Source organism: Gorilla gorilla, chromosome 16 (genome assembly GCF_029281585.2).
Source record: "Gorilla gorilla gorilla isolate KB3781 chromosome 16, NHGRI_mGorGor1-v2.1_pri, whole genome shotgun sequence".
Classification (NCBI taxonomy): domain Eukaryota; kingdom Metazoa; phylum Chordata; class Mammalia; order Primates; family Hominidae; genus Gorilla; species Gorilla gorilla.
This window is the reverse complement of record NC_073240.2, coordinates 37320170-37335094: the sequence shown is the minus strand read 5'-3', so window position 1 is coordinate 37335094 and position 14925 is coordinate 37320170. Positions and strand designations below refer to the sequence as shown.

The 14925-nt window shown below is 39.0% G+C and overlaps 1 protein-coding gene and 1 pseudogene across 6 annotated transcripts in view; one reads left to right on the top strand and one right to left on the bottom strand.

Annotated features, from left to right (window-relative positions):
- The window catches only part of CDIN1 (CDAN1 interacting nuclease 1), a 230925-nt gene that overhangs the window by 175181 nt on the left and 40819 nt on the right, over window positions 1-14925 (bottom strand). The window lies entirely within an intron of this gene.
- LOC109023519 (protein-tyrosine sulfotransferase 2-like) lies at window positions 7023-8163 on the top strand (annotated as a pseudogene).

Here is a 14925-nt window from a genome sequence, read left to right as displayed (position 1 = left end):
AAAGGCAAAAGGAACTGGTTTTACTGTAGGAGGTCTTAGCAGATTATGTATCCTACCAAACAAAAGAAAATAGGAAATGAAATAAGAGCATCAAGAAGGAATAAAACAAACAAACCCTCCTCATTTGCAGATGAGATGGCTTTCTACATAAAAAACAGCAAGATCTACAAACAAGGTATAAAACTAGTATCTCAGAAAGGTAACTGGAGACAAGATTAATATAAATAAGAATTCCTATAAATCAGTACTATCCAATGAGAGAATGGAATAGAAAAATAGCTATCATTCACAATCAAAGGCCATAAAGTATTTAGAAATGTGTTTTTTAAAAATATATAAAACTTGTTGTTGTTGTTGTTGAGACGGAGTCTTGCTCTCTCTGCAGGCTGGGGTGCAGTGGCGCGATCAAGGCTCACTGCAACCTCCAACTCCCTGGTTCAAGGGATTCTCCTGCCTCAGCCTCCCGAATAGCTGGGGTTTCAGGCATGCACCACCACGCCTGACTAATTTTTTGTATTTTTAGTGGAGACAGGGTTTCACCATGTTGGCCAGGATGGTCTCGATCTCCTGATCTTGTGATCCACCTGCCTCAGCCTCCCAAAGTGCTGGGATTACAGGCGTGAGTCACCACACCCAGCCAAAAGTTTTGAAGAAAGTTATAAAACATTACTGAAGAGCATAAAAGACTTTTTGACTAAACACAGAATTGTGACATTTTTATAAAGTATCGTGGGTGGGTTGGGCATGGTGGCTCACACCTGTAATCCCAGCACTTTGGGAGGCCAAGGCGAGCAGATCACTTGAGGCCCAGAGTTCGAGACCAGCCTGGGTAACACAGTGGTCTCTGCTAAAAATAGAAAAAATAATCTGGGCATCATGGCGCATGCCTGTAGTCCCAGCTACTCGGGAGGCTGAGATGGCAGAATTGCTTGAACCCGGGAGACAGAGGTTGCTGTTAGCTAAGATCCCACCACTGCAATCCAGCCTGGGTGACAGAGTGAGACTCCGTTCTCAGGAAAGAAAAAAAAAAAAAAAAGTAACATGGGTGGAATGACAGTGTAAATAAAATTGTCAGTTCTCCACATATTAATCTATAATTTTAATAAAAATGCTACCAAATTCACAACAGAGTCTTCCGGTAGGACATAATAAATGTATGTTAAAATTCAAGAAGAATACATAAGAATAGCTAACAAATTCTGGAAAGCAATAACAAGTGGGGAACTTATGCTAACCAGGTATCAGCAGAGATAAATGTCAAAAAATGTAGTGTTTACCCAAAAAAAGCACATTATAGAATTACATTCACATTTAACACCATTTATATAAAGTATCAAACAGCAAAATATAATTCCCTATTTTTGGTGAATATATATATGGATGTGGTAAAAGAAATATGAGACTGATAAGCACTAAACTCAAGAAAAGAGTTACCTCAGGTGACAGAGAAGAGGAAAGAAATCACAGAGAAGTACATTCAATCATACCCACAACAGTTCATCAAAAAACTAAAAATCAAAGTGAAAAGAAAACGTAGAACCGTATTGGAATATGTCATTTGTGTAAAAGTAAAAAGCACCTGAAGCAAATATAAACAGATGTATATTCAAAGGGTTCATTTATCATTCTCTGTTCTTTTATATTTGTGCTATATTTTATAACAAAATTAATTAGGTAGGCAAAAAGAAAAGAAGGACAAAATTGAGGAGGAGTTGGATAAATTGATCTGTAAGATTCTTTTCTGCTCTAAGTCCCACTCTTTTCTAAATGTTCTGATTTAATGAGAGTCTTAAGTACCTATACTTCTTTCATTTCTAATTAAATTTAGGTATTAACTTTTTAGAACAAGTCGTAACATAAATCAGGTAAAGAATAAGAGGCTTGTGTGACACTTAATTTCACTTGCAAGACCAGGCTTCTGGCCATTTTTCTCTGAAGTAATCCTAATAACTTCAACACATTATATAAATAATAGATTTGTAAGAAATGTTTATCAGTCATCTTTTTAAATGTGGTCTCTTCAGTCTTCTCTTGCCCTACATGCTGCAGAGGGGAGAGAACCCTCCCCTTCCCCTCGGGAAATTCAATAATTAGAGTCTATAAAAGAAACTGACAATTGATTAGCAGAAGAAAAGGTGTACACACTTATAACATGTATATGCATGGGGGATCCCACAAAGTGTGAGATGCAGAGAAATGCCAGATGGTTGAACTATGGGAGGGCAAGGGGAGGAACTGTACTATAAACAAAGATCATCTTATTATGCAGATAAAGTCTCTCAGGTGGCAGCCCTCAGAAGTACTGGTGAAAAGTCTGTCTGGGTGTGGTGTCCTGGGCATGAAGACCTGTCAGCCTCCTCTTCTGTGACATGAGTCATCTTCTCTGGTTAGTGTAGATTTCAGGGAAGTTATTCATGACAATCACATTCTTTCTGAAGGAACTTCCCTTAGTCAGATGAGAGAACTTCAGAGAAAGCTCCTCTCTGTGCTTCAGAGGGGTGGGAGACTAGGGAGCAGAATGTCCAAGAGACTGTAGTTTTGAGGCTACAAAGATGTAGAGAAATTGGAACCCTCATATATTGCTGGTGAGATTGCAAAATGGTGTAGCCGCTTCGGAAAACAGTTTGTTTCTCAACATATTAAATACAGAGTTATGGTTAGGCATGGTGGCTCACACCTGTAATCACAACATTCTGGGAGGCCAAGGCAGGAGAATCACTTGAGCTGAGGAGTTCAAGACCAGTCTAGGCAAACTAGTTAGACTCCATCTCTACAAAAAATTCCTTAAAAAGCTAGCTGGGCGTGGTGGTGCACGCCTGTAGTCCCAGCTACTTGGGAGGCTGAGGTGGGGAGATCGCTTGAGCCCAGGAGTTCAGGGCTGCAGTGAGCTAGAACTGTGCCACTGCACTCCAGCCTGGGCAACAGAACAAGACCCTGTCTCAAATAATATGAATAATAAATATACATAAATAAATTTTAAAAAACCACAGTTATCATATGACCCAGTAATTCTTCTCATAGGTTTATACCCAAGAGAACTAAAAACATGTTTCTAAACAAAAGTCTATACACAAATGCTCATAGCAACTTTATACATAATAGCTAAAAGGTAGAAACAACCCAAATGTCCATCAGTTGATGAATGGATCAATAAAATGTGATATACACATTCAATGGAATATTATCCAGCAATAAGAAGAAATGAAGTACTGATATATGCTATGACTCAGATAAATCTGTAAAATATATGAATGGAAACATCCAGTCACAAAGGCCACATCTTGTACGATTCTATTTGTATGAAATGTCTAGAATAGGAAAATCAATAGAAGTAGAAAGCAGATTAGTAGTTGTCAGGGACAAGGAGGGGAAAGATCGGGAGTGACTGATAATATGGGATTTCTTTTGGAGGTGATGAAAATGTTCTGACATTAGGCAGTGGTGACAGTTGTACAACTTTGTGAATATACTAAAAACCACTGAACTGTATATTTTTAAAGAGTGAAATTTATGGTACATACATATCTCCATAAAGCCATTCTTAAAAAAATAGAAGATCAAAATTATGAACTTCTTTCCCTCTATGACTTCCATTTTTTCCATTATAAATACAAAATTTTAAATGTGACCTCACAACACTAAAAGGGATTATTTTTCCAGGTTATGTATCATTTCTCCTGATATAGGACCATTGTTCAGTCCTTCAAAATACTAGTTTTCTTTTGCAAATTTCTGGTAGGCATCTGCTATAGTTTGGTTTACTTGACCTCCTCCAAATCTCATGTTGAAGGTTGGTTACTGGTGTTGAAGGTGGGGCCTAATGGGAGATGTATGAGCCATGGAGGCAGATCCCTCATAAGTGGCTGGGTGAGTCTTCATATTAATGAGCTCTTGCTCTGTTGGTTCTCTAAAGAGCTGGTTGTTAAAAAGAGCCTGGTATCTCCCTTCTTTCCTCTCTCTCCCCTGCTCCTCCTCTCTCACCATGTGTTCTCTGCACATATCAGCTCCCCTTTGCCTTCCACCATGAGTAGAAGCTTCCTGAAGCCCTCACCAGAAGCAGAAGCCAGCACCCTGCTTCTTGTACAGCTTGTAGAACTGTGAGCCAAGTAAAGCTTTTTTCTTTATAACATACCCAGCCTCCAGTATTCCCTTCTAGCAGCAAAAACAGACTAAGACAACATCTTTATGTATTCCACAAATATGTATTAAACAATAGGGAGGGTGGCATCAACAGTTGTATTGTCAAGGGAGCACCAATAGGGAATACTGTCTTTATTCTTGAAGTGCTTAAAATCTAATTGGAAAAATCACTTAGTATTTGTAGGTCTCAATTCCACCATCTGTAAACTGATTGGTAACTTCTTTAGAATCCGGTTCATCTTAAAAGTTCTATGATTTTATCAGTTCTGCAAATCTAAGAGTTAAATTTGTTAAATTTCTCTCTACTTACAGCCCTAAGATGTTTAAGTAGAGTTTTATCAAAAAACTGCGCCTTGGTCCTAATAATAATAACCCATAATCATATTGACACTGGACATTTTTATGTGGGCCTACTGTAGCAGTTCTATTCCAGGTCAATAGCTACAGTGATTAAACTGTTTCTGAAGACCTCTAGGCCTTTAAAGTAATCAAACCACAGAGTGAGAAGATCAAGGAAAATTATTAACTTCTTTTATTCACCGCTGATTGTAAGGTACCACTTCCTCCAACAGAGGTTAAATAACCATCTCGTGGTCTAACACAATTATTTCACTGCTGAAATTCCAGCCTCTCCTAAATTACCATATTTTCTGATATAAGACTTAATCCAGATATTTACTAAAAGAGCCGTCAGATCTTTACCTGAAAAGTTATCTAAAAAATAATATACATACATATGTATGCACATATACAAAATATTTAACCTCACAATTTCAATTCTTCACATATTTTCTTTAGGAGGTCCCTGGCTTAAACTTGGTTATCACAAGAAAATAGACAAGAAGGTTATGAAGACCTAGAAGCACCCCCCTCTCCTCACCTCTTTGCAGTAACTTCAAATTGAATAATTTGTTTGGCTTTCAAGATTTTAATCATGGTAGCCTGATGCAGAGGAAAACAGAAGTGACTGGATTCTAGAAATAAATGTAGCTTTCAAAGGGCATTTGTCAAAAGGGTTTAGAATACAAAATGAGACGTTAGAGAGTAATGGTATCAATTCTTACTCAAGTGACAAAATCACTTCTCTAACAAGCAATGTTCAGCATAATTTAGTAGGCACTAAATTATGATATTATTACCATGAGCGAGATAATTGTTAACCACTAACAAATAATCTTTCTACTCCATGGTATCCTTTTGCCTTTTCTTCCACGAAAGCCTTAGTCTTAAAAATAGCACCAAATAATATTGTAAGTTTTTCCTCAGTAATATTCAGTACTAAAAAGATGATCAGTTCTGACCCACTTCAGATGGCTTCTTAAACCAACTACTTATCAAAATCAAACAAATTAATTTTACTTTCTCAAGACTTTATCTTAAAAATAAAAATTTACTAAACATCCTACCATGGTCACACACTTTAGTTTCCTATGGTTACTGTAATAAATTACCAAAAACTTGGTGGATTAAAATAACAGAAATTTATTCTCTCACAGTTCTGGAGGCCAGAAGTCCAAAACCCTTATCAGCAGGCCAAAATCAATGTGTTAGCAAGGCCATGCTCCCTCCAGAGGCTCTAGAGGAGAATCCATTTCTCATCTCTCTCAGCTTCTGGTAGCTGCCTGCATTCCTTAGCTTGTGGACACATCACTCCAATTTTCAAGACCAGCATCTTCAAATCTCTCTCTGCTTCATTTTCACATTGCCTTTTAGTATGTGTGGTAAAAACTTCCTCTACCTTGCTCTTCTCAGGATGCATGTAATTCCATTTAGGGCCCATCCTGGTATTCTAGGATAATCTCTCCATCTCAAGATCCTTAAGTTAATTACATCTGCAAAGACTCTAAGTCTATGTAAGGTAACATTTACAAGTTCTGTGGCTTAGGACCTAATATCTTTAAGGGACTTACTTTTCGGCCACCACCATCCACCCTCTGGCCTTAAAGATTCATATCTGACCCATATGCCAAATACATTCGCCCCATCCCAGCATCCCCCAAAGTCCCAACTCATCACAGAATCAACTCAGGTTCAAAATGTCATGTAAATAAGCATCATCTCAAACTCCCAAATCTTACCTAAATTAGGTTTGAGTTAGATTATGGGGATGATCTATCCTGAGGCACTTCTAGATATTTACCACACAAAGCCCTACACACAAATTTTTATAGCAGCTTCATCTATATTGGAAAGAATATAAACAACCTTCAATAATGGATGAACAAACTGTGATACATCCATATAAAGGAATATTACTCTGCAACAATGCAAGTAACAGCATGGAGAAATCACAAATGTGCTCTACTAAGTAAAAGAAGCCAAACTCAAAAGGCTATCTACCACATGATTCCATTTCTATGGCATTCTGGAAAAGGAAAAATAGAGCAATAGAAGGCAGATAAGTGATTCTTAGGCTCCAGGGCAGGGGGGAAAAACTGACCACAAAAGGGCTAACGGAATTTTTAGGGGAAGATAAATATGTTCAACATCTTGACCATGGTGTTAGGTCCAACACATGGCTACACAACTCCATGTGTTTGTCAAAACTTGCAGAACTGTATAGAAAAGGAGGGAATTTAACTGTATGTAAGCCAAAAATAAATTTAATTAAAATTGGGAAAAAAAATATTTACAATGTTTCACACATTTACTGTAGCCAGTGTTCCATAAACCCATGCTGACCTGGTACCAAAAAAAAAAAAAAAAAAAATTACAGGCCTCCCACTTCTCTGGCAGGGGCAGCTGCTGAGCCAGGAGTCACTGGGCATGTGGGACCACCTCCCTGATGTGATGCAAGATGTGAACCTGGTGGGCCGCCCACTGACCTGTTGCTACAGTCCCTGAAGTGAGTCCCCAGGTTGGGCCTGCCAGGTCGGGCTGGCTGTGCCCTGGCTCTGGTGATGGTTGGTCCAGCTGGGGCAGCAGATATTAATGTGCCAGGCAGTGCTGGCAGGTGGAGCCCCGAGTGGACCCTGTAGATCGGATGGACCACGTGGAGTACCACTACAGCAAGGCCATGCCACTCATCTTCATGAGCGGTATGCTCTGCAGCGGCACCATGCTGATACTCACTGGGCTGGATGCCCACCTTGAGGTGCACCGCAGCAAGGAGACGCACATCATCCCTTGTGTGCTGGCCATGCACCAGGCCTGGACCAAGTCTGGCCACAAGAAACTACAGCTGGACAAGGCAGGCGTGACTGACGAGGTGCTGGACATTGCCACGCAGGCCTTCATCTTGGAGGTGATCTCTAAGCAAACGGAGCCAGCCCATGTGCTCTCCAACAAGGACCACCTCACTCAAGTCCTTGAATCACTGGTCTACCCATCGCACCTGTTCTCCAGCTCCAAGTTCCTGCTTATGGCTCAGGACAGCCATGTCTCCATGCACTCCTTGATCACGTGCAAGGTCACTATTGCAAGGTCACTCACTACACAGGCTTCGACCTCAGCAGCTATGGCAACTGCCTCACCAAGTGGAACAAGGCCACAGAGGTGATGTACGCCCAGTGCATGGAGGTGGGCAAGGACAAGTGCCTGCTCGTGTACTACAAGAAGCTGGTGCTGTAGCCTAGGAGCTTCCTCAGACTCATCCCAGACCATCTCGGCATCACCTGGAGCAACGCTGTTCTCCACCATCAAGACCTCACTGGCAAGTGGGATGGCATCTCCCTGTCTAAGATCCAGTGGTCCACGGATGAGGTCATCAAGCCTGTGAACCTGGAAGTGCTCTCCAAGTGGACTCACCACATCCCTGGGGACATGGTGCCAGACATGGCCCAGATTGTCCCATGCTGGCTCAGCTTAGCCATGACCCCTATGCAAATACCCTCCCCGACCCCCACTTCCACTATAGCAACCCTGACCCCCATCATCATCAGTAACGCACACCAAGTAAGGGACTATAAAACACCAGTCAATCTGAAAGGATATTTTCAGGTGAACCAGAATAGCACCTCCTCCCACTTAGGAAGCTCATGATTTCCAGATCTCTGCAAATGGCTTTGTTGCCCAAAAGAGAAGAAACTGCATTTAAGTGGAAGTTGGACCCCTTATCCAAGCATATTGCTTGCTATTAGTCGCCAAAACAGGATGGCTAATGAGGAATATATTTGCATATGTTTGCAAAACTGAATCATTGAAAACATACCTTGAAACTCTATCTTTGGATACCCTACGGTGGAAAGCAATGATTGTGGAACTCGTCTGGCTTTTGAAACTTAGGTATTTTATATTTTTCCCCTCAAGAACTATTTTTTTTTTTTAAGAAATGGATTTGCCATCCTCCTTAATTTGCAGGACTCCCTTTGTGGCTTTGTTTGCTGGAACAAGGCCCACATCCTGTGCTTCTCTTACAGATCCTTACTTTGAATTTTAAGAATCTACTTAAGAATTTAATATATAAGGCCTTCCCTGATTCCCCATCAGTTCTAGCTAGTTTTGCAGAGAAAAAAAATGATTTGAATAAAGTGAACAGGGGCTTAAATAAACAAAAATTTAAAAATAAATTATATATATCACATAATATTTAATACATGCAATTTTAACATACATATCTAATTTTAATATATATTTAAATACATCCTGATGACAATAACAGAGATGTACCCAATACAAAATACATAATCTCTAAGAACATAGAAACTATTTTTTGTAGAGTTCATCTTGAATAAATTTACATACTGTAATCTGATAAAAATGCTTAAATGTGAAATAAAAGGTAACAAAATAATCCAGTAATTAAATACAAAAATTAAGAAAATGACAACATTTCAACAAGAGAACAAATTTCTGTTGTTTAAGCTACCCAATCTATGGTATTTTGCTATGGCAGCCTGAGCACACTAAGGCACTGGGGATCCTTACGTAACAGGCCATACTGAGAGTTGATGATTAATTATTCCTCCAATATTCCCAGCTAGCTAACCAATTCTTCAAGATCCAGGACTGGGCCAGGCTCTCCCGAGTTCAACTCTGAGTCTCTTTCTTGAAAAGCAAGTTCTAAAAACTTCCACAGAAAACAAGTTTGTGGCTGCATCAGGTTAGCTACATATGTTGGGTTTTACGAAGTAATCTAATTTTACTCCAAGGTGTCGAATTTTTTTCCCCTAAATTTCAAATATTTTCTGGTTTTGCTTATACAGAAAATATCATGAATGAATCTCTCTTATCAGAGAATTCTTCAATGTATGAAATCCTGCTAGAATACATAAGACATCCTACTAACTCTATGCAATCATAAGTGAATGAACATCTAGAGGTTAAATTTAATTCCGTGACCATAATGCTACTAGTCTATGTCTAATAAGCACAGTTACTTTCCAACCTTTTCACAGAGTAAAAAAGTTTAGGGCCGGGCGCGGTGGCTCACGCCTGTAATCCCAGCACTTTGGGAGGCTGAGGTGGGCGGATCACGAGGTCAGGAGATCGAGACCATCCTGGCTAACACGGTGAAACCCCGTCTCTACTAAAAATACAAAAAATTAGCCGGGCGTGGTAGTGGGCGCCTGTAGTCCCAGCTACTCGGGAGGCTGAGGCAGGAGAATGGCGTGAACCCAGGAGGTGGAACTTGCAGTGAGCCGAGATCGCGCCACTGCACTCCAGCCTGGGCGACAAAGCAAGACTCTGTCTCAAAAAAAAAAAAAAAAAGTTTAGAATACTTTTTTTTTTTTTTTTGAGATGGGGTCTCGCTCTGTCGTCCAGGCTGGAGTGCAGTGGTGCAATCTCGGCTCACTACAAGCTCTGCCTCCCCGGTTCACTCCATTCTCCTGCCTCAGCCTCCCAAGTAGCTGGGACTACAGGTGCCCGCCACCACACCTGGCTAATTTTTCTTTTGTATTTTTAGTAGAGACAGGGTTTCACCGTGTTAGCCAGGATGGTCTTGATCTCCTAACCTTGTGATCCGCCTGCCTCGGCCTCCCAAAGTGCTGGGATTACAGGCATGAGCCACCACACCCAGCCTAATATACTTTTTAAAACCATTTAAATATTTCCTTATTCTTTTTCTGCACAAAAATATATGTTCTGCCCCCACTAATCTTTCTTAATTTAATAGGTCACAGAAACCTCATATAAAACCCGTAAAAATGATTGGTCACTTTCACTTTGTAATTCTTATAATTTATAAAAATTGTAAGTATAACTACCATCTTTACCACTTTCTTCCCAAATAAATTCTCAGTTATATTAAAATAATGGTATTAATAATCTCATACTTTTTCCCTGTCTTCTGCTTCTTACTCCCATCCCAACCCCCAATTACCAAGCTGATACTTTTAAGAATTTAACAAGGAAATGCAAAAACTTGCATAAAAGTACCTTCCTGAATATGTAGTTAATTTAAACAATCTCAGTAGTACTCTCAGGAGGTCAAGCAAACTATTTGAAGCCATCAGTAGATGACATGTTTTCCTTGCTGTATTAGTTTGAAAAAACTATAGATTTTCAATCTTCTCTAAAAACAACATCATCATCATGATATGGACTATAATTATTCTACAACCACCTACTTTAATAATAAATGCTGGCAATGTTAAAACAACAAATGGAATGCCTTAAAATGCATTAAGCTCTTCTCTTATTAAACACAAAATTTTAAGTCTTACCACAACCTTTTATTCTTGATTCACAATGAAATCCTTTTGTCAGTTATTCTCAGCACTTGATGTTATTCATTCCAATAAATCCAATCTTAGATGGCTACAAATGCCTTCCCTGTTTCTCTATGTGTCTTAAGAGAAACCAGAGGATGAGCAGAGATGGAGCTGTCATTAAGACTACGCAAAATACAATTAGGCTTTGTTATATACTAAATTTTGCTAGAATATCCTATTTGTAACTTTTCCCCATTTCTGTTGAATTCTAATAAAGAGTAGGTGCTCAATAAATACCTACTGTCATGATGATCATGATGATGAAGATGGTAACACTGGGGGAACACATATTAGCTACCAGGTACTGTTTCATTTAATTATCATCACTATAATAATAGTAGTGTTTTCTTAAGAAACTAAGGGAGAAAAGTGAAGTATCTTCTCCAAATTGACACAGTCAGGATGTGAATATAGGCAGTTTGGCCTTAGACTCTAGGTTCTTAATCACTGCCTCCAAATCATAAAACAAATTACTTTCAAGAACCAGTAGGTCAATGTTTCACAAGATGCTTAGTTGCAAACAACTTAATCTACTCAATTGAGTTTCAACAAAAAACAAAATTTACTAAAGGTTTTAGACAGTTCGTGGAATTTACCACAGGACCAGAAAGTCAAGTTCAGAGGCCTTATAACTAAAAACAGCATTCCAACCACACCATAGGAGTGCTCCCCTCAAACGCTACAGCAACTTCCAGGACCTTGTCCAGGGTACTGAGCTGTCTGCCCCATGGCGTCAACAACTGGTTACCCCCACTGCAACACTTGCCAAAAGAATGGAGCCTGCACACAAAGCCATTTTCACCCTAAAATCCACCATTCACTACTGAAGTTCAACTTGGCAGATCTGAGTTCATCATTCGATAAAGTTAACATGCAACAACTGGCTATAAATAAACATAATTTAAAGTAAAAAATATATAAAGTTATATTGACAGTATGTTTAAAACTACAGTCTCAAGTAAGAATATGCTCAAGGTCTAAAAGAGAAGGCACAATTGTTTAAAAAAAAGTATGGATTTGGGTTTATAGGTGATTTCTTCATCCTTTTTTTTCTGGTTTTAATGTTATTTACATAAGAAATAAAAATTTAGCGGGAAAAACATACATTTCCCTTGGCATATATACAACATCCTTAAAATGTGACTGAGTTTCACGTATGTTCCCAAAATAACACAACCCAATCAAAAAATACAAAATTCACATCCTGTGAAAGCCCCCAAAAGCTGCAAAAGCCCTAAAAAAATGCAAAATTTTATAGAACCACAGCTTACATTGCATTAGATTATGTTAGATTCTCCCCAGATTTGAATGTGTGCCCTGCACATTGGCAGCTCCATACAATTGTGTGTCTCAATATTTAGAAATGGCTGAATTTGATATAAGAAGCTTCAATTCTCTTCTCCCCATCAAAATGGCCTCCCCAGACCAGAGGAAGCCAGAAAGGCTGCCTCCCCGATACAAACACCAGCAAGATTCAAGACAGGACCCACCTGGGGAAGTGCTCCCTGCCCCTTACTAGAAGGCCAGGCTCTGCCTGGTTCCTGTTAGAGCTACTTGACCTCACCCTGGGGTCTGCCCACAACTTCCAGACCAGCCCTAACCAGACCAGTGAGTAGCACTGGCCAAATACTCTGGCATCCAAGGATAAGTCCCATTTGCTGTTACCCTGGTTCCTCATGTTTCCTCAAGTCTATAACCACAGGCCCCTGAGGTGAAATACAGTCTGCTTCCCAGCTTCTCTGTGTATGAAGATCTTGTCTTTAGAAATCTAGCTAGAATTACAGTTACTCAAGAATTTGCTCATGCCAGGAACCAGTCCCCAAGGCTATCCTGACTGCTGGGCCCTGCTCCCCATGACAGAAGTCCACACAGCTGCTGTACTTCTATGAACACTGCCTCTCTCTACTCCACAATGGCATGCCAATGAGACACCTGCTTGGGTTTCCTTCCTACCACTTCTATGCCAGTTAAAGAGCAGAGAAGAGCAGGTCCAACTGTCCCCACCCCTCCCTCAAGCCCGATGAGAAAAACTGGGTCACCACTAGCTTCACTCTACACGTGACAGTAAAAATGCCAGAAGACCTATTTTGCATATAAACTTTTACCATTAAAGAACATATATTGAAATCTAGTTTTAAGTATAAGCACAATGAAAAAGATCAAAAGCAGGTGACACCATGATGAAAGAAACAAACACTTTACTTCGAAAAGTTTTTCTCTTCAAGTTTTCCACACATAAAATTCTAACCACTTATAGGTAGTCATCATTTCAATGAATTGTGTAAAATGAAACAGGGAAAAGAAAGATACATTCACCATGAGGCTAATTTATGGTCTCACTAAATCCAGCAGACTGAAGGATTTCATTTAGTCTATCATGAATTCTTAGACCAAAGCAATTCTATTAAAAGCCCTTGGAGGAAAAAAACAACAACAACAAAAAAAAACTGAACTTGTTGTCAGGTCAAACAACAAAAGCTTTCCCTAAATATTATAATTAAGTCAGATACTGCCCTTCACACAATTTTGAATGGCTAGCACCAAGGAATTTGCCCATCTAAAAGGGAGGCCAAGAAAATAAATTTTTTTTTGTTTTTACAGAATGTTTATTCTCTGAAATCCAATGCATTCAAAGGATGTTAACACTTAAAATGTTTATCATTTCCACCAACTGCATTATCTTAGTAAACCAAAATAAGCACTTTTATCATAGATGTAGTCAATGATTAATACATTTTTTTCAAGGACCTAAACTTCCCCCAAATTTCAGCACGGGTAGTTTCATTGTATGTTTCACCTAGTAGGTGATTTTTAAAAAATAGTGTGTAGAAATGAATAGTTTCAAACTGAGTAAATATAGTATACCATGTCATAAAACAACCAAATCAAAAGCAACTGCCACGCTAATAATAAGTCAAAGAAATAGTAATTCTGGCTTGTACAGATAAGTGCAGTGTTTTCAAACCTCTTAACAGTTAATCGCTAATACGTATCTCCAAAGCTTAACTTAGAGTTGGAAGGTGAATTTCACAGTAATGTAATTTTAACCACTATTTACATTCACTTTAATATATTACCAAGATGTTTACGCTATGTCACAATGGTGCTTTCCAGTATTCACAATTTACACGTAATTGTACACACATAATCTAACATATGGGACAGTTCTTACTATTACAAACTATCCCTTAAAAGAAAAATAAAACCCACCTTACATAGAACTCTGAACATGGTATGACTTAAAACAGATAAACACAACATGGCTTTTAATATTTTAGCCATTTTCTAAATAACAGCATGTAAACTTGTGTATTTAGTATATGAGAGCTACAACTTGATTCACTGAGAAATTATGCATTAATTTTCTTCAACCATCTTTCTCATCTTTACTAAAAAATCTCATGACTTGCTGGTTCTGTTTCAGTGAATTCCAAATTGTATTTTTGGGGTGTGGGGGAAGAAGAGGAGGAAAGGAAGGTGATAAATACACTGTAAACACAAATAAGTCCCCCCCAAAATTAAGCCTTTAAAAAATAATAATAATATTTTACTTCTACACTATTTAACACTTAAGAGTCAGTTACAATGTTTCATCTTTAACACTGACAGCAAATAAATTACTGTAAGGTCAGTCTGCCCTACCATCTTGGGACCTAAAATTCTCAATGTGTGAACAGAAGAGTAAATACTTCAATGTTCAATTCTGAAATTTAGAACAATTTATATGATTTGACTAGACTGGTCAAAGCAATGACAAATATAATTCAGTAAGTAGTTGGTTATTTTGCTTTTGGGGGTGGGCAGTCAAAGAACAGAGAATAACATGGAGTAAGAAAAAAAATTTGTTTCCCATTTTAGCAGGGGGAATCACAGGGAATTTTAAGCCTCTGAAATATATTTCACCTACACACTGAGGTCCAAGATTAAATTTTCAATTTTTTTATTTTTATTTTTATTTTTGAGACGGAGTTTCGCTCTGTCGCCCAGGCTGGAGTGCAGTGGCGCGATCTCGGCTCACTGCAAGCTCCGCCTCCCGGTGTCACGCCATTCTCCTGCCTCAGCCTCCCGAGTAGCTGGGCCTACAGGCACCCGCAACCACTCCCAGCTAATTTTTTGTATTTTTAGTAGAGAC